Below are 20,877 nucleotides of genomic sequence, written 5' to 3'. Positions count from 1 at the left end.
TTAGAAGGTCGGTTAAATATAGAATTCTCATTTGTAGTTAACTTTCTCACACTTCGTAAAGAAATCTGCGAGCGATTTACATATAAATCAGCTATATCGCTGATAATTACTGAGAAATTTCTTTCTGCATCATAAATCATGCCTTCTAGCATCTTGATTTCCTATGCCCAAAATAAAAACCGGATCTCAATTGGGCAGAGGGTTGTCCAAAGTCAAACAACTGAAGAACCGAATCTTGACTTCAGTAAACATTATGAAATTCTTAAATAATATCTGTATGAACTTCGGCTTCAAGGAGTTAAATAGCCTTGCAATAGAACGTTCCACTCAATTCGTTGAATTATGCATTCGCTATCTTTTATTCCTTTAGGCCAGCAGAGCAAACCCCATATAAATAATGCAAAGAAATATCAGTGCCCATATCCAAGAAAACAAATGCATCTCCATTACAAAGTTCAAACATCTGCCGTTGTTAAGAAAAGAAATAATGTTCATGCAGAAAACCAAACTCTGTGGGCGTAATAACAAGCAACCGACCGTTGAAGACGATGATTATTGATTCTTAGTTTATTTAACAACGCTTTTTCAGCTGCGTAGGTTGCATAGCAAAGATCTGGTAAGATGATTTGTGATGGTAAACTGGAAAATACGTGTATGTAGAAGTAGAAATGGAGTCACGCAGAATTGATTAAAAGTCTTTAATAATTTTCATCAGTTCTTCCTATATATCCAGTGTTACGAGTTGTACTTTTATTTGAAACTCGATTTTGTAATAGAAATGCGATTATGTAATTCATTTGAGAGACGCACTTTTTGGTTAATCGTTGGAGTGTACAGCTCTACTGCGGTGCAGACCCATGATAATATAGAAAAAACAGTGTACTTCATTTAAGAAATCAGCAGTAACTAAAAAGATAGTTTTCTTTATAATCCCTTTAAAGCTCAGCGGTACCTACATGCACCACAAGCTTTGCATTCTATGCGAAGTGTATTTGTTGGTTTCTTATGATTCTTGTTATAAACCAAAGATCATTTCCTAAAACATTAACCAACTTATCTTTGTAAAGAAGTGTAGTGTTTTCTTTGAGGTAAGAACTGTATGTTTAAATACTGATTAGATGATCTTACTTCCTAATGACGTCATACCGAGTTCAAGTCAGCCAAGATTTGTGACGGGTATGAATGAAACAGAAACGAAACAACCGGTCATTCAATGTGGACAGCCCTGACGTGAAGAATGAAGGTAAATGGGCAGGTTTGCTTAAGGCAGTGAGAAAATGATTAGTGCAGACAAGTGGACAAGATGACTCTTCAGTCTCAGGCATGCACTGACCGCAACAGTGGATTATATACAAACAGTACGAAGCATCAGAAATGAATGCAAAATGAAACCTTGTCTGTCCGTATGTTGTCTCGCAAACGTCTCAACGGGGTTCGATGGCATATTTATTCATTTTGGTCTCTATCTGTCCACAGAAATCTGTACTTAGCATTGAGCCGAAATTGTAAAATTCCTCAAAATCGACTAACTCCATGGAACTGAATGCTTCTCAGATAGCCAAGAAATTCGCCGTCTTTTATGGAACAAGAACATTTATTACCAATTCACAAGATCCTGCCATTGGCCTCCATCCTAAGCCAGCAGTCTTGTATACAACTTCACACCCTACTTTTTAAAATTATCTTCCCGTCTACGTCTAGATCTTCCAAGTAGTCTCTTCCCTACAGGTCTCACAATCAGAAACATTTGCTCAGAACCTGGACCACAGCAACGCAAATATCAAATGTTGCTTCTGCAAGTCCTACGAATTGCGGTGGACAAAGGGGCATTGGAGCAGGCTTCCCTCTGAGTCCTTCGGTTTTCCCCCGTCAGTATCACTCCATATTCACTCACGCATCAACTGGGAGGCTGAACAATGAGCCCGTTAGCGGCCACACTTCTTCCATTGAGACACAGTCACACCGGTCGCAACAATAAAAGGAACTCCTATAAAGCTGTTGCTCTTGGTACGCGGAGTTCTCAGAAAGATGAAGGAAAAGTTGAGCGCAGTGTTGAAGTCAGAGTTGGGAAAATAGAACAGGAAAGTAAATGACATTAGTGTAATCCCATTTTCGGAGTAGACAGGATTGGGAAGTTTAGGATTCAGAACACATCCCTTACCCTAAAATATCTACGATAACACGGGAGGGGGGGATATGCATTCTTTCGGACGATAATTAGTAGAAAGGATATGGAAAATGCCAACATCGTACGTACTTCATTTGTGAATATATTGAACAAAATATAATATAGGGTATCTTTACTTGCTTTTCAAAATAGTTCTCCCTTCTACATAAAACACACATTTCTAGGATTCTGCCCCCCACTACATAAATTTTATAAAAAAAGAAAATTATATAAACCAAGGGTTACAACTATAAACAGTAAAGATGACTTTCTTCTTGGATGTTGCCATGAATTCTGATGTAAATTTACCAACTTTTCATGGGTTTGTACTGCTTGAGATCAAAAGTGCTTTTGACCTTAGAAAGTAGCCTATGTTCGCTACTGTCTATATCGTTTTGCCCACCTATTAAACACGTTAGGTAGCTTATTTAATTGATTCTTAGTTCAACTCCGTAAGTTGCGTAATTTCAAGTGGTATGATTATGAATAAATAATCGGAAAATATGTGTGGTAGTGGCCTATTTAAGTCAACCATAAATACTCTCAGGAAGCTCGTCGCCGGGCCGAATTCGAACCGTGAACCTCCAAAATACAAATGAGTACTAAATTAAAGACCTCAACGCTTGTTAATTTATGCCTAGTTTGAGGCCTTAGGTAAAAACGGGAAAGCCGGTAGCCGGACCGAACCTCGAACTTGGAATCTCCCCGATTACGAAGCAACAGTTCTAAGAAACAAAATTGGGCGTTAGGTGTAGGCCTATATTTAACTGACATTTAGCTTATAACCCAATAGCAAAATCCTCTAGATATTCAGTAATTTACAAAAGCCAATTTTCAGATATTATTAACAGTGCTTTTGACATTAATGAATCCTCCCGGACCTACAAAACTAAGCCACCTTTGGATTTCTACTTCCTTAGCTGCATACTCATCTATAGAAGCTAAGCAAAAGGTGCAGTTCCTAACAGGTAAACCATTAGGGTGTTAATAGAGAACAAACTTTGAACAGCATTTTAGTTGGTGAAGAGCATAAGCTTGTGAGAATTCCCGACAACGTTTATCGCCATATTTGGATTTCTTAGTGCCATTACTTACCCTGCCACAATGAATAAAGTAAATACGAGTCGGAAAACCCACATGAGCTTGATGCCCACAACGCAACTCCCTCGTGCATTCAACGACTCCGCCAAAAGTCATACATTCTGAATTTTGCCAATCACGGTAACAGAGTGGTTTTGAGCGCGTACGGCCTTGAACCGCCCGACCACCACGATCATGGGTTCTGATCTCGCCCGGGGCATGAATGGGCGTAACGTTTTCTGGTATCCTGTGTAGGTAGAGTCCCCTCACCATGCAAAGTGTTCTACTAAATGTTTCAACACATTCAGCAAACTTAAAATGGAAACAACTTATCAATAAGTAATTTATCTGCCTATGCGAAGTAATTTTTATTTAGGATCTATCCACAAATAGCCACAAAGGCAAACATTACTGCCAACACCAACACAGTCTAGCAATTTAACAAACATGAATCCAGGGACGTGCTGAGCTTTAGAACCAGAATCTTACAAAATAATATTTCTTTGAAATGTTTCAAGCTACATTGCGCATAATGTTCATTTATTGCATTTTTAAATCAATTATTGTAAATGTACAGTACAGACATTAAAAATCCTAGGTAAGAGACCATTTGGGAAAAATAAACGTAGATGGCAGGATAATATCAAAACTGATCTTAGAGAAATAAAGTATGAAAATGTAGAATTAATTTATCGGTTTAGGAAAGGGTCCAGTGGTGTGCTGTTGTCAACTCAGAAATCAACCTTTAGTTTTCATAAAAGGGCCGAAAGATGTTATCTAAGCGACTGTTAGCTTCTCAAGACTTCTGCTCGACAGCGAAAGTAAAAACTCAATTTTCTTGAATATCGTAAATTACTCACCACATTAACAAATGTTAACACTTGTAATCTTAATGACATCTCATATTTCTCATGGTGTTACCTTATTTTGAGAAATTTTACAAAAATATACATTTGACTCCATATACGTTCGTGTTATATTTGACATAGGCCTACATGAACCAAATTAAATTCGTTCAATTGTTTCAGAAATGAAACATTCGGGCGGACAGTCAAACAGATCTTATAATTTTCACTAATTTGAAGTATTTCACACAGTTCCCTGTTATTTCCGAAGTATGAATTTTGCTCGTCAGTCCGATGGAACACAAATCAGCTAAGAAGGACGTGCAAACTACTGAGTAGTACGATTCGCTGGTTCACTGCGCATTTAATTTCGCTATATCTAATGTAGAAATTACCTGTGCTTTGAATGCAGATTGATTCTTCAATCATTTAACGACGCTTTTTTCAGACACAGAGCTTGTATTGTTATATTTCATTCGCAAATCGACATTTCAGAATATCTCCTTGCGCAGGTAGATGATTGTTGAATCACTAGGAGATATTCTGAAATAAATAAAAGCCAATCTAGATGCCAAGAATTGATGGTGCTGCTGCAGACCATTCTATACCTGAGGCTGGGCAAGATACGTTACCACAAGGTCGTTTACCAGCCTTCCAAAAGAAGAAAAAGAAAGTCCTGGCAGCGAACTCAATGAAATGCAGCTATCTCACAGACACGAGGAAAAAAAGTCACACCAAAGCACAGCACATGCACGAGTCCGACATGCTTTTCGCCAAGATGAATGATGAAACTTCATTTCTTGGGACGCCATCATCACCATGAACAATAACGAAGCAGATTCTCGGTCTCAACAACACACACTTGAAAGGCATAAACGGCACAAGTGTCTGACTCCAGATTATTTTTTCGTTGTGTAAGATCTCAAGTACATTCTTAAAAGAAAGTCGAAGAAGATTTCTAAACAAAGCGGTTTTCAAATTTTCACTTAGCAACACAACAAAACACAATTCAGGGAGCACCAAATGAAGAATTATGGTAAATTCTGTGTGTGAGTGCACAAATTATGTTCAATTTATTCCCCACAATGCGCTATGCTTTACACTCGGAACTAGATAAAGAATAGTGATCAGATTCATGCTCCGGCTGCATTATCCCCGCGGAAAGAGCTCCATGTTGCAATTGCGCAGGAGTTCAATAGGTTCTAAAGAGTTGCGTTATATCTCCGAAAAAAAAGGGATTTGAAAGCGTGCGATATTGAAAATCTAATTTAAAAGTTGTCAAGTTAACTCCATTTTTGTTTGTATTTATCCAATGCAGCCCCTGGTTTACACAAAGTTTCATCTGAACCCTTTAAGTAAATTAATACAACGAAATACAATGAAAAATAAATTTGTGGCCTTACGCAGGGTGATATCTGGAAAGTGGTTAGTTTTGCTATAGATCTGTATCTACAAAAATGAACATGAAAACCGCAAAGCAATTATTCGGGGATGGGGGTTGTGGGTGTAGTTAATCTTGTGTGCACGACGGAGAGAATCTTCTGCATAAACTATGCACAGACGTACGAAAACCATCCAAAATATATTTATCAAGTCGGAACGTACTTTAACCTAATTTGTGGATGGCACAAGACATCGTTCATATCAGTTCGAGACAGTACTGATTACGTAATTCTTACTAAAAGTGATTTGTAAGTATGTTGTAGCGAATTAATTTAAGTCTCGGACAGCTGTCATAATTAAGCGATACGTAATTTCTTTTATATAGATTTGTGTCAAGAATGTGATACAAGTCACAGTGGCAGACAGCTTCATTAAAGAATCACAATAAACTCGTTTTACCGTTAAAGGCAGCAGACACAAATCTGCGTATTTCCTTCCAATGACGTACTTATTATTTGTTGTCGTAAAAGTGTTTGTCTTGGAGAAACTTAAGTGCGCAGCATTCCAGAGTCACACTCAGAACTAGCCCCTCCCAACCTCTCTGAAGGAATGTTTCTGCACAGAGTTATTCAATATTCAACGAAACCTTGATACGGCGACTCATTTATGTACGTTCAACAGTCGCAAGTAAAGATGATTTTAGTTCACCCCAAACGTGGAATTTTCAACACTGAAAAAAGGGAAGATAGAGACATTATGAACCTTCCTTCTTTTCACCTAGTTGGGTTTTATTTAATTTTTTTTCAATAGTGATGATACAGTGGCACGATTAAGCTGTATGCTGATATAACAGAATGCGCTAAAGAAGAAACAGCACTTTTGTGGTCAGAGGTGTAAAAACTAGTGAATTTTACGGAAGAAGACAATAACTCTATGAGGCAAATGGAATTGTTCGAATGTGTATAAGAATTTTAGACAGGCGGGAAAGTGCTCATGAGCATTCTGGGTGGCGATCGATTAACACGTATTGAGATCAAACAGCAGATCGTATCCGGAACAACCGAAGAATGAACACTGGTATAAATGCATACGAAAGGTGAATAATGAAGTAAAAAAAGGTCATGAAAAAATGGCATAGGGACTGTACTCATGTAACTAGGAATCGTTGGACCAAATATGCTGAAGAACAGGGTAATTAGGTACATGCTGAAAAGAGGGTCTAACAACTCTACGATTATTTTGACAGAACTTGTGATATTGTAGGTGCGTCATATTGTGATTTATTAAATAGTATTAAAAATATATTAAAATTGGCCGTCAATCACAATATAAGATAATTAAAAGATTAAAATATCATTTTTCGTTCCGTATCGAGTACTCGATTTACATATGGAACATTTACGATATGTTTCGGCTATCATAGAGCCGTCATCAGGTGTTATGTTATAAACTTTTTAACTGAATTACTGATTTTTAATGCTTTTTAGTTTTCATTTTTCTTATCATTTTCTCGTCCTTCATATTGTATCTTCATCCGTTGTTGTGTCACAACAACGGATGAAGATACAATATAATATATTTAATATATTTTTATAACTTGTGATGTATTTGTCTTTAACCATTTACGTATCTTCGTAATTAGTTAAAATGGTTTACTTTGAACAGTAACTGGTTCTTGGTTTATTTAACATCAGTTTAACCAAACAAGTTACATGGCGTCAAAAGTGATTTTGATCATGAATACTGAATATTTAAGGATTTTCTAGGAATCGGCTCTCACGTGGGGGAGATGGAGGAAAACCACATAATCCTCAATTATGATACCTGGTAACTTGGCCTAGATTCGAATCGGATACCTATCTATTGCTACTCCATGGGGTTAATGCTACACCAATCTGCCCAGGTCATCTTCAGTCTGGAATGTGTAACTTTGGTTCAAACAGAACGACGTCTAATGAAAGCTGAATGGTCTCGTAATCTTAAACTTGTCGTAGATTGACGCGTTTGAAGGAAGCTAGAGGTCAGAACCTGCTGTTTTTGAATATCCTGCTCTTAAAAACCACTTATAAGAAAATATATTTAAAAACTGAATCCAAGGTTAATACATTTTGAGCGTGTCTGTGCAAGACAGCACGTGATAAAAGTCTGCAGTCAGACACAAAGCAAATGCATTACGCAGCTACTAAGTAACTTTTACCTGGGTAGGGGAATGGACTACCGAAAGAATGCAGTAGCACAATTAGCGTTTCAGTGCTTTGTATAAAGGCTGTTCTGTTTCTTTACCTATACGTAGATAACAAATGGAATCTCGGACCGCGACGCCTTTGTATTTCGAAGATTTTGCGGGAGCAGACAAGTCTTTCTTAAGTCATCCCCACAGCAGTTCCTAGAATAGGCGTTCTTCTTTTTTTACAAAGCTTCAAACCAAGACAATTTCATGAACCCAATAATAATTATGAGATCACAATAAAAGTGCTGTCGTCGTCCTATGTGATTTACTCCACACAAGTAACAAAAAAGGTACAGCTATCCAATGAAGGGAAAGTTCCATGCATTCTTAACTTGATCGCTAAATTGACGGAACAGGTCGCCTTGAACCCCTTCGGAAAAGGGCTGAAGTATACAAGGGGTAGGAAACTGGGTGGGCCTCAGAGAGGGTGAGAGGAATCGAACCCTCGTCGACCGTAAAGAAATGGGAAGATTCCACTCTTTCTAACTTAACTGCAAATGCCTATGAAGTGCCAAAGCTTTCCTGTAACTCAATGGAGCAGTGAGTTGAATATTTTTACTTAGGATAATAGCGCAAATTATTAGATAAGAATATTCTCCCAAGGCTATCGTCTCACCCTCCTTCCACCCCGAGCCAACATCACATCCCCCCTCCCCTTACGCTTCACTCGTGGCATTTCCCAGACAGAAAGGAATATCTAATACCCCATAGACCACGTTGTGTGCCTAATCGGACAGCAAACGAAAAGTTAAGATGACGCACCTTTCTACGGCCACGCGGTTATTTAATTATATTACGGGCACTGCGAGGTCTTGCGTCGTAGAAAATACGAATAGTTACAAGAGGACGATCGTGCATGAGTCATACATCGGGAGGTACTGAGAAGAAAGCTGCACAATCGGTTTTAAATTACTAGACAAATGTTCGGCAAATCAAACAGAGAAAAAAATCACAATTTCAATAAGACTTTCAGATACTTGCCCAGGATTCGAAACCTCTTCCTTCTGAATACCAGTGGCCCCGTCCGAAATAAATAATAATGCGCTATCCGTCAATGACGCTGTTCGCCTATGATATAATTACGTAGCCGTGGTGGGCTGGTGAATCAACAGGCTGGGTCTGTTACAAGACAAGATTTTATAGGCGTACTCTTTGGAATTCAGTGTCATTTCAAAGGTTTTTTTCAAGCCGAATCACGTAAGTCATTGTTGCACATCCCAGCTGAATGAGAATTATTCTCACCACACGGAGATGCTCACTTCTCAGTTCCCAGTAAGAACTGCTATTTTTTTCCATTTGTCGTTTTTATTGTTTCATGGAGCGATAGATGACTCGTATAGAGACACCTTGTAGCGCGTGGCGGTGGATCATGCAGTTCTAGCCGGGAGCCGATAAGTGACAGTTGCGTCCAACATTTTCAGTTTTCGTACTATGTTATTACAGGGCGTTTACGGGAGAAATCGGTTCATTTCCCCCCTTCTTCCTCACAGAGTCTTCTTTCCTTCATCCACTGTGTTCTTCATTCCTTTCTTTCTTGACGAAGACAATAAATGGTTTAAATCGAAAGCAGTGTGTACTGCCTTAAGCCGTTTTTACCGTACACCAAATACATAAGAAAACCAACCTACGAAACCGATCAACTGCAAAGTTTTCCATTTTAAATCGGAGTTGTATCAGATCAAACCGGTCCCATGCATCTAAGGGTCTTCAAATTTTTTTATGAAATAGTGTTTGTGCCCACAGCGAATTCGTCAAATTATGAATGCCAATTTTAACCTATAATCCCTGCCTATGATTAGGCAGTCAATGGCGAAGTTACTTGAAGAAAGAAGAAAAACACTGAGGCGTGCCTTTTAACTACTTAGCAAACACATAGGCTTGGCCATATTGTACACTTGCAAAAGAGTTTTACAAAACACATACCGTACTTAATGCCCCAACTACTCATGAATGCATAAAACTTTGCACAAGTATTCCCACCCTATAGGCCTAGGGAAGAACATGGAACGCACAAGAACACCTTCTTTCTGAAAGGTCAATTATTCACGAACTGGTCAGACTGGACTCCGTACTGCGGAATCATTGACCTCTAAAATCAAGGTCATAGCCAGACGCCACCTCAAATTCTTACTTTAACAACATTTAAGATGTGAACAGTAGTAATATTTTCAGGAATGTAATTAAATTTCTCATACCAGTACTTCCGAAGTACTGACTGCGAATTACAACAACGTCAGGTATAGCACTTGAATCCACCTTCAAATAAGTCGTCATTTAATTATCATTTATTACTAATTTAAAATAGCATTGCCATGTCATGTTTCTACAAATCGCAACGCTTACTAAAAATTTATATACATATAAACTTAAAAACTGCGAAAAGTTTAAACACAGTTGAAACCCCACCAACACTCGTCGTGAAACTACCCCTGCATTACTGTTTGCCAGGAACTAGCAGCGGTTTGTGTACAAGCCACCATCAGTATCAAGTTTTACATGTTTGAAATTAAAAGTTCGTAGCGTCCTATGAAAATCTACACTACACTGATTATGAAAATAATTTATGCTTCTAGACAGAATTGAGAATGTTAGTCTGGTATTAAAGCCTATTCTTTTTCGTGTTCGTGACTTTCTGGTATGATATCTACATTAAATTCCTTTAAGTCTACTTATTTTTAAGGGTAATGTTAATTCTAACTTCTAACGTTATTTTTAATTTGTATGTGGTCTAGCGGTTAGAACGCTGGCCTTGTAATCCTGGGCTCTCGGGTTCGATTCCCGGCGGTGCCCGAATTTTAAACTTGTGTTGGGCAAGGCCGTGGTCTAGGCAACACGGAGTTTTCCTCCGGGGGCTTCCCCGGTTTCTCCGTGGCATCCCAACAATTACTCCATTCACACACAGAAGAAGGCAATGGCAAACCACTTCTGGATCATCTGCCAAGAACGTATATGAACAGGTCCCAGTCCGAGAAAAGGATGGAAGGATCCTGTTCATACGGACCTGTCGTCAGACAGAACACTAAAATAATAAAATAATAATAAAATGAAGGAGTCCAGGGAATGGTCGGCGAGAAATATTGCTGTCGAATATAGTGCGAATTGTGGTTGTTTGTCCACTCCCCTTGCAAATAATAGCTGAGAACAAACTTGCCGTGCAATGTTCCTTATTTCCTGTATAATTTTAAATCTGTGTGTCTGCTTTTAACATCTGTAATTCAGGCCTTGAAGACTGAAATTTGTCATTATTTAAAGCACTGGACCAACACAACTCCCTTCTCTTTCCAAGGGTTCGTTAAGTCAAGACCAGAGACAATAATTAACAATTCAAACGGGGGGAAGTCTTATTTGCAACAAAATTAATAATCAGGTCAAATACACTAAGCTGGGTAACTGAGAAATCAAATTTGTGTGATTGGTTGAAGTGTATTCGTAATGTAAGTCCAACGTTACTCAGCAAAGGAACAAAAATTTGGTATTGTTGAAATAAATGGTTAATGTAGTAGTAAAATACGTAGTGAGACTTGGCCATGAGGTGACAAGAGATAAAACGATTAAACAAAGAAAGATATTTAGGCCACTTCCTTTGTGTATCATTCTCCTTTTTTGTTTAGATTTTCCTCAGGGTGTAGTTTAGTTACATTCAATCGCTGAACCTATGGATTTGTGCTTATGGTGAATTAATAACAGGCAGGGTTAGTGCCATCAGGAAGACCATTAAGCCCTATAAAATTCAGCTCTTTGTTAAACAAATAAAACTGGGGCTGCAGATGTTTACTCCACACCATGTGGACAATCTATCTTTACACCTGGTAGGTAAGGGAGGGACGTCTGAGTTTTCGTTTATAATGGGAACTCGAAGCATGACAACCAGACGCTGTCTGGACTGCTAGGCTCTTTTAAGCACAGGGAATACTGCCTTCAAATTTCATAGATTATATTATAAATACGGTTTTCTCAGTGATTCTGATCTGTTCTCTTGGACACCCTCAGTTAATTTAAGTACCTTATTCGAAATATTTGGAAACGCTGTCGTTCTGTATATTTTCACTCACAAAAACATCCACCTTCAACTTGTGTTTGTAGACCCCTCGTGTTTTGTGAACACAATAATAAACAAGAAAATGTAACGTGATTGTTGTGTATTTTACCTTAAGGAAACGAGGTCAGTCTGATAGAAATTATCTTTGCCAATTGTAGTAGACTGTAATATTATATCAAACTCTGCAGAACGTGAAACAGTTCGCCGCTGCGAGAAGTGTATATTTAGATACCGGGCTGATGGCGATAACTAATGAAACATTGACGAGGAGAATATGAAATATGAATTCAATGTATAATAGGAATCTGTACTATTGTAAATTTTGCACAGAAACTGTACAACTTTTAAACTAATTTAATTATAGCTCCTGCTAGCATCACGCCATAGATTCAAGCACACTTCTTGTTTAGGTGCACATGAAACAAAATTCGAGAAACTTGTCAGTTTTGCAATGCCCGTCCGATGTGTGAAACATATCCTTCGATGTAATTATCTAAGGGTGCATCTGAACGTTCCTGTCGATTCCACTAAAAGGACTAACGTAAATGCAGGAGCTTTAGTACGACTCTCAGACTGAACAGTGATTATACCCCTAACAACATTCACCAACTTAAATCTCTGTGACGGAGACGCGTTGTGTTTTCTTTGCGGTAGGAACTGGATGTATACATTTTATTTAGGTAAAATTAGGCTTCAGAGAGTTAATATGGCTTTTGTGAATCAGAAAGCACACCAGCGCTTGTCTGTCCCCCGCAATTAACTAATAAACTCGAAGCTTTTACACCCTGCTCAATAAGTCTTCTTAACTTTCAGCTCGCGTGGCCGACGACTTTGAGTCTTACTCACACGACGTGGAATATTTATTGATCCCTGTGACCGCAATTAATTGCAAGATGGTTACGACTGATGAGAATTTAAGAATTTGGAAGAAGCCGGTCTCAGTTTGCACGAAGATTCAAGCCATCGTCCTTAAGAAAAATAATAAATACGTTCTCACAGTCGATAATTGGGATGAGATTCTAATTAAATAAATCCTGAATAAAATTATACAACATGACCAAAAGAAGAAAAGGATCTTACACGTGGGATTTTATAGACGTAACCAAAGTAATAGATGCAAAATGTTGTAATTGGGAAAGAAGCAAAACTTACGCCTATGCAACAAATTCTTTGGCAGACTTGATATGTAAAGTAGTCGAAATAACAGAAACAATAGACAACAAACGACAGGAGGCGTTATTTAAACTATTGAATCAAGAAAAATACTAGCAGGTCATTTTCCTTCGCATTAATTCCGGGTCATGAATGCGTTACAGCTGAAGTACTGCAAAAACAGTAACACTTCTTAAAGCGAATGATAGAAGCTTGAAGATAAGATGTGGAAATACAAAATTATTCAAAGATAAAAACAAGCAGTCAGCGAAGGAAATACACATTTTGGTAAGAAGAACAGCGTTAATTAGTCTCATTAGCCTCCGTGGTAATTAAACTGCTAATTGTGTGTGGTTTCCGTGTTTACTCAGATGAGCAACCCATCTCTACACGGGAGAAAGAAAAAATATTTGCTGTTAATGTTGAAGTCCACAGAGCTAAGGACTAATTCCTTTTGTCCACAATTGTAACCTTTTTGTTTATCTCAACAAGTACTAGCCCACCTTGTGGAACCCACGATCATTACGGATAGGACCTCCTGCCCCTTTTAATACGTATCACACCCTGAATGCGCAATTATACGTGTCACGTCACTGAAGAAGAAGAAGAAGAAGGCAAAGATGAAGGAAATAGAAGAAAGCAGCTTAATGGAAAGAAACACGATGGATGATGATGGAGAAAAGAAAATATAAAGAAGATATAGGTGGAGTAACATGAAAGGAATAAGAGAAATGTTTAGAATATGAAGGACAACATTAATAAGGAGAATGAGACGACAAAGGCGAAGGACGCTGAGGAAGTGAGAAATATGATAAAAAACAATTTTTAATTGTCTTAGAATTATGCCGATCAGAAAACCGTGACTGCGTAGAAACTAACTTCTTCTCGAAACTTGGATCTGACAAGGATAAATGAGTACTCTCACGCGAAATACGGTTGGGAGGGAAGAGGTACGGTCTAGTTTTAATCCGCGGTAAAAGAGAGCCAGAGGCTGCTGCAAATTGGAGGACTGAACTTTAGGAAATATAAGAGTAGGCTTACCTGAAATCCTACAGTGTGCGTGTTTAAAGTTACAAAACAAGAATGTATGCTACACTTTACTACAGCGTGTCTACATTCGTTCTTTTCTTTACGATGCTGACGAGAACAGGACATCCGGTTTCTGGACCGAGACTCAGGACGGAACTCCCGAAGTCGAAACAGGAGTGCTAACCACTCGGCTGCGACGAAAAGAAGACAGAGGCTAAGGTTAACAGGCGCCTTAAGAGAAACGTGTTACGAAGGTCCTCGATAAACGACACATTCTCAGAGAACACCAAACGATTTCAAACATGACAGAGTCCAGGAAGTAATTCGAACGAGATACTCTTGAATAAAAGTCGTCCGTTGATATGCACTTGGTTGATAGACCTCGAACATTTTGGAAGAAGATAACAGAACAACTATCAAGCACTGTAGTCGGCGAAATCAGATCCGTATTCAGTCTTAATAATGAGGTCTCTGCAGCTCTGACAGAAGTTGCTTAAAAATCTCTTTTCTTTTCAGGTATAACAGTGTCCAGATGTCAGATCTCTTCTGAGTTGTTGGGCGGCGTAGTATGGTAGAAGTTTACCGACGTTTCAGAGGTACTTGCTGCTTCCTTCATCGCCCTGATGACTACACGCCTAGAAGAAAGCCGTCTTCATGCATGCAGTTCATGCAACGAAAGCATACAATTATATTTATGACTACATTTAAAGCAAAAACACAGAATTCGGCACTTTATAACCAACGAAGTGGCACAGAACACTTTGATACGCAAAGAACTTGCAACCCTCCAATTTTCGACATGACCTGACCTGACCTTAGACAGGGGCGGTTTTGCACATTAAGGATAAATTCAGAAACGTCATTCACGCGATTGGTGATAGACTTAATTGCAAATACAAAAGATAAACACCAAGTTGCTTACGTCAATTGCTTTTCCGAAAGTATATATAATATATATATATATATATATATATATATATATATATATATATATATATATTATTACATTGACCCTGACCCACAATCTAAACAGCTGACAATCATTCATCAGCATACACTGGTTCACAGAGTCGCTGGTAAGAAGACACACTTCTGTATCCTACCTCCTCACACATGACGCTAGGATTAAACCCTTCCGTGTTTCGCACGAGATATCTCGCTTGGTTAGAAACACTGTAATTTCTCAACTAAACTTACTAAAAGTAATGTTTTCCACTAACTCTTCGTCGCGTTTCTATTTAATATAACAACAGAATTCAGTTCCGGGAATCACAGGATTTTATAAAAGTTTCTCTGATATGTGTACTGGTTAATGCAATGTTAGAACTAGCATTCCATTTACGTGTAGACATGCTTGTAAGATGTGACTCCCTTGCCCTTAAGTCACTGGATATGCCTTTAGCCTAAAAGGTCCAGTCGGAGAGAGAGAGAGAACCAAAAAAAGAAAAAGGAAAGTGGTAATGTTAAAATGCATTACACAGCACGAAGGTCGGACAATGCCCTCACATCTCTGTTTCGTGACCAAGTCCTGCTACAGCACCGTTGGGCTGGGATACGACGTCTCTGCACCGGACACATAACTTGTCACTATAATTACGTAATGCAATGCATATTATCTATTGAAGTCACTTTAGGACACCCACATCTGTAATGTCATGAGTGTCCGTGCTACACACTAAAAGTGACAGATACTGATTAAAGAGAAGGATGCGGTACACTCACAGACGCAAAATAATTGTAACTTGCCTACGAAACGAAAAAGGCTTGGAAAGTCACACGTCACTGTACTGCTCGTTCATCAGAATCCGTATCCAGAGAATTAGCAAAGAATGTATACACCGTACAACCTGCGTGTTTTAATTGGGGTAGGAGAAACGATTGGCTTGAACCAGCTGCTACAAGCTGCGTCGAAAGAGACAGCAATGGGTGAAAATTTTAAAGTTGTTAGTTTGTTTAATCGCCACATGATTATGATGTAACGGACGTAATGTTAAGATCCTGGCACTCTTAACATCGACACTAAACAAATATCAGTGGTCGGCTTCAAGCTCCGATAGCTTTACCGACCGGGAAACAGCAACTAATAGGTCTACTAATTGATGAATTGGCCCCAGAGCAGATCTAAACGCGGCAGTGAAATAAAAATTCCTGCTATGCCCGGGAATCGAACCTCGTCCGCCTCGTCCATAAGCAGTCATTACACTCCCCGAGCTATCTCAGCTCATGAAACGGCAAGGAAAACATCGGAGGCGATGTACTTCTAGATTCCAGCTACGTGCCTCCCAATTACGAGTCTAGAAGGCTGTCACTATACCAGTTTTCTCTGTGATTATGGTGATTAAAATATGTGTCAATGGGGCTAAATTCGTAAATTTCGTTTGAATTCCCGAATAATTAGGCCTAATAAGAATAAATGGCACAATGAATTTAAACAACACCGACAATCTCTGTCTCCCACAACCCTTTAAGAGAGACGTTTTATTCATTGAACTCTGTGCCCATTAATTCTGGATGAGGTCTTCGGAAATAACCAATTAGTTTCAGATTAGAATATTATTATGCAGGCCACATGGGGGAATTCAACTCCAAGCAAGAAACTACTACAGATTAAATTGGGTACAGTCCACGCATTTATACATCAACGCTAAGAAACACAAAATGAATTAAATTCACTTGTCGGAGATATGTAATGGGGAAGACCTTCGAGTGGAAAAGAAACGGAAAAGATCATGTGACTTACAGTCGAAAGGCAACCTGTTCGAATCTTCACTAGGTTATCGACTATCCTGACCCAAGGTTCTCACGTTTTCCTAAGTCTCTTCTGGCGAACGCCCAGATACAGCCTCCCTTCAAGCACGCCACAATATTCTCCTTCCAAATCCTCAGTTATTCAGCAATCATGGCCATCTTCCCATCTTATTCGACGCTACAGGTCTATAATATATCTGACATACAGTTGGCCTACTTAATTCAATTTGTTTCAAATAAAAAGTTTCTTGGATATTATCCATCGTCTAATAAAATAATAAAATTGAACGACGTTTCGGAGATGGGACTCTATCTCCGTCTTCAGGTAAAACCTACTCTGTTGGGCCCAATCGATAGATCTAATCTTTTGACAACGGCGTCTGTTTCCATTGTGCGCTCCTCGGTTTTAATTTTTGAATAACAGTGCGCTCCAGCAGTGAACGCTGTTTTCACTGATGGAACAGTTACCACGACGACTCCGAATCATGGGGGTTGACTAGTTCTTAGAAGAAAGCCTGCTTATTTTTGTCCTCTCAATGTTACGAGTTTTCTAGCGCTAGAACATGAGCAACTTCTGCTCAGAATGGCTTCTGTGTTTCAAAGTGTCAGAGAGAGAAAAACTTCTCATCATGGACTGAAGTCGGTCAAGTTGTCATGCGTACAATGTAAAAAAGAAGACACTTCCACGAAACACTGGAGGAAAGCGGTAGTTTCCTTGAATGGATATTCAGACCATCTTCTGGTTATAAACCACCAATTTGGAGGAACATGTTGCCTCCATCTTCAGGGTTTAAGTTGGTTATTCAGTTTTTGTTTCCTTGTCTAAGTCAAGAGCAAAGAGAATGTGAGATAAATTGATTCTTATTACTCGGTACAAACGGAGATCACAAGCGGTTTCTATATTTATTCTCTTGTGGATGTTTCTCTGTGTCTGATCTTACGCGTCTTTATTCCTTGTTGAGACACACCACAATCCTTGATTAATTTCTTCTTCACTGAAACATGTAACTCTGTTTTTTCTATATAAAACATGCTTCAGTGCCTTGTGATAACGAATGGCTTATCTAAACGGCTCCATAAAGCAGGCACCCTTCCATACCCCCTGAAAACGGAGACTGAGTATCCTTGGAAATGTCCTATACCCACACATATTTATATGCAAACAACTGACAACATAGGCCCTACATAGAATATCCCCTTCGATAGAATCCTTTAATTTCAATAATTCCTGTTCAGTTACTAACGTGTATTTGTTGTTATTTTTTGTTTATTTACTGTCAGTAGCCCAGACTATTTAGCGTCGAATGACAAGACGATTAATAAATAATAAATTATAAAGGATGTGAAAGGAAGCTATCAAGTCCTAATTTAAGGTACTACCCAGGCATTCCCTGAAGAGACTGCGGAAAACTACGAAAAACGTCAATCAGTTTAGTCGGTATCCTGGTCGAGATTCAAACTCGGGAGTCGGGACCTGCAGAATACAAAGCATGAGTGTCAACCTCTCGGCAGAGTCGTGCCATATTTCTAATCTGAATACGAAAAGAGGAATACGCCCTGATAATGGAGGTAGCAAGTACCTCTGAGTCGCCGGTAAACTTCTACCAGACTACACGGTGCTACAACCCAGAAGACAGCCATCTTCAAAATTCTTAGTCCGAATTTTCTTCCGTATAGGGTGAAGTCGCGGTGCTTAATTAAGCACCACGCTATGCAGGCGTATGGAGAAGTGGAGGTATAGTTCAAAGCATTAACCTCTGCACTAGATGGAGGTTAGCGTTTAGCATTATGCCCCGGTCGCTTTACCCCTCAGGAAAAAGCCCGGGTACCAAACAGATGGGAAATTGAGTGGGCTCCCATGCAGGTCTGGCCGTCGAGAATAATCTTGCCCTTTCAGAAATCAAAGCCCGGTCGTTCAGCTCGCAGCCCAAGCACTACGCTGACTGAGCTACCCCGGATCCCTTTTTCTTGTGTTCGGAAGCTTTATGAGTTCAGACAAAACGTCCTTCATAGTCATTCGCCTTTCTCTTACATTCATGTTAGTGTACGGGTGGGTATTTTCATTCTACTCTGTAGCTTGATGGAATATTTCGAAGTGACCGCGTACCGAAAAACCTTACGAGACCAAGTAGATTATATTAGACCTACTACAAAGTTATTGAACAGTTAAAAATTATTGGCAATTACTTCAACATACTTTATAAATAGAATATAATTGTTAATGTTGATTCTGACAGGATATCCTAAACTGAATGGTGTTCTGAAAGTGTTAAGCCGCGTATTAAACACATGTAAAGTGGATTTAACTCACATTCACTACTCAGCTGTAGCAAAGCTGCAGTAAACAGAACCAGTAATCCAAAACACATGTGCCGAAGACTCGTTTTACATTAGAAATGAGAATTTAATACACTATTTTGCTAATTATGTTGTTGTGATTATAATACTTGCTCCATAACAGCCAATGTATGACGACGTAAACATTTACAAAGAACTAGATATTAGCAGCATCTTACACGTCCTTAGTAGGACTGGGTAGGTCTATGTAGTTGGGTCGTTTCCGGGCTGCAAAAAGTAACTTTTCCGCATGTGGCAAAGAGAACAGACTTTACACACTACATCGGTCTGTAACAAATTGAAATACTAAGTTATATTGCAGTTCTTCAGTATTTGAAGTATACCTACTGCGATCTGTCTATTTATTATCTCAGCTACCCATCTCAACGCACGTGTCAACCCCACAAGTCGCTGTGTATCTTTGAACATTTTAAGTAATTTATGACTCGGTGGTAAAGTTAGGTTGTAAGGCGGATAGTGGCTAGAAGGACATATGTACTTTATAAAAATGCAAACACGCTGATTATCTGTCACAGAGCTATATATTTTCATGTCTCTTTTGTTATTAATCTCTTTGTCGTTCAGTTTCTGCTGTTTTAATCTTCTTGCCTTGCTGGGTATTTTCTTCATGTTATTTACCACTTGCGAAATTAATGGCGGGTTGATATTGAGATAAGCAGAATCCCGATTCGAATGTTGATCGAGACCAGCTAACCTAACGACCTAACGACCTCAAGGCAAATGTCAAGACAGGCCTTGTGCCTTAAAATACGCCATGGCCACTTCCAAACCCTTCTAATTCTTAAGTCACAACTATGCTATCCTATCATATTTGCCACAATATAGCAAAACAACAAAGTTTCGAGTTTCGGAAATGGGAATGGATGATCTAAAACACCGAATTTTCCTTTTCGAGAACAGATAATTCAGATCAAATTTTCCAATTAGGAAATGGATAACACCAAAACAAATTTCCGGGTTTTGTAATGGATGATTTCAGTTGTGATAGTGATTTCAATAATATATGAAAGACAGCCTCGAGATTATTTATGATGTCCTGCCTCCTGTGCCCAATTTCAATTAAACCCACAATGATTCAAAGATTCAATCTTGTCTGAAGGCATTTTAATTGCTCAGTCATTTGAATTATTTAGACAGCATAAAGAAGTAGTTTAATATACAGGTCTATTAAGTAATGCCTGCCGTAAACAACTGTAATTTGAAGCCTTGTATAAGCGGCAAGACGGAGGTCAGTAACACCACCTTCCACCTTCGTAAATTATGCAATAAGAACTGCAAATATAATTCGTTATTTATTCTCGCTTCGTATTATCTAATCTGCCTTCTTTCCGTATCAAAATATAAAATGGGTTGAGATTTCAGTTTCTCACTGAGGCGATGTTTCAGATGTGCTTGCTATATCTCATCGCCAGGTCATGGAGTCACCAAGCACCTCTGAAACGTCCGTAAACTTCAACCCAGATGACAACCAGTGATAATGTGAAATTTCAGGTTCTCACAATAATCATCTTCTTACTCACCGCCTTAAGAACCTCAGATCCTACATCACAATATTAATGTTATCCTCCCACCGCTTCTACCGTGTTCCCAGTTTCTTCAAGGCCAGTTAACAGCTGACACAGTGTGTTTGATTCTTTCTAACTCATAATTCTAAATACAGTTAATTCTGTGACGTTCCAAAGCCACTGTAATCTGACACAATGCTGCAAATAAAATAACCCAAGGCCACTCCAAAGAAATGAGATAAGCAACAGGCCTAAAAACACTGATTATATAAAGCTGTAATCGTGAAGAAATAAAATAAACTATGACAGACCGAAACTCCGTGTTACACAGCACAACTGTC

At 38.8% G+C, this 20,877-nt stretch overlaps 1 protein-coding gene across 3 annotated transcripts in view; it reads right to left on the bottom strand.

The window, feature by feature from the left end:
• Window positions 1-20,877, bottom strand: part of Sulf1 (Extracellular sulfatase Sulf1) — a 94,603-nt gene that overhangs the window by 72,045 nt on the left and 1,681 nt on the right. The window lies entirely within an intron of this gene.

Source organism: Zootermopsis nevadensis, unplaced genomic scaffold (genome assembly GCF_977971745.1).
Source record: "Zootermopsis nevadensis isolate Lab colony 2312 unplaced genomic scaffold, Znev_1.0 Znev_ptg000024l, whole genome shotgun sequence".
NCBI lineage: Eukaryota > Metazoa > Arthropoda > Insecta > Blattodea > Termopsidae > Zootermopsis > Zootermopsis nevadensis.
The sequence above is the reverse complement of the archived record's forward strand: the minus strand, read 5'-3'. Positions and strand labels throughout refer to the sequence as shown.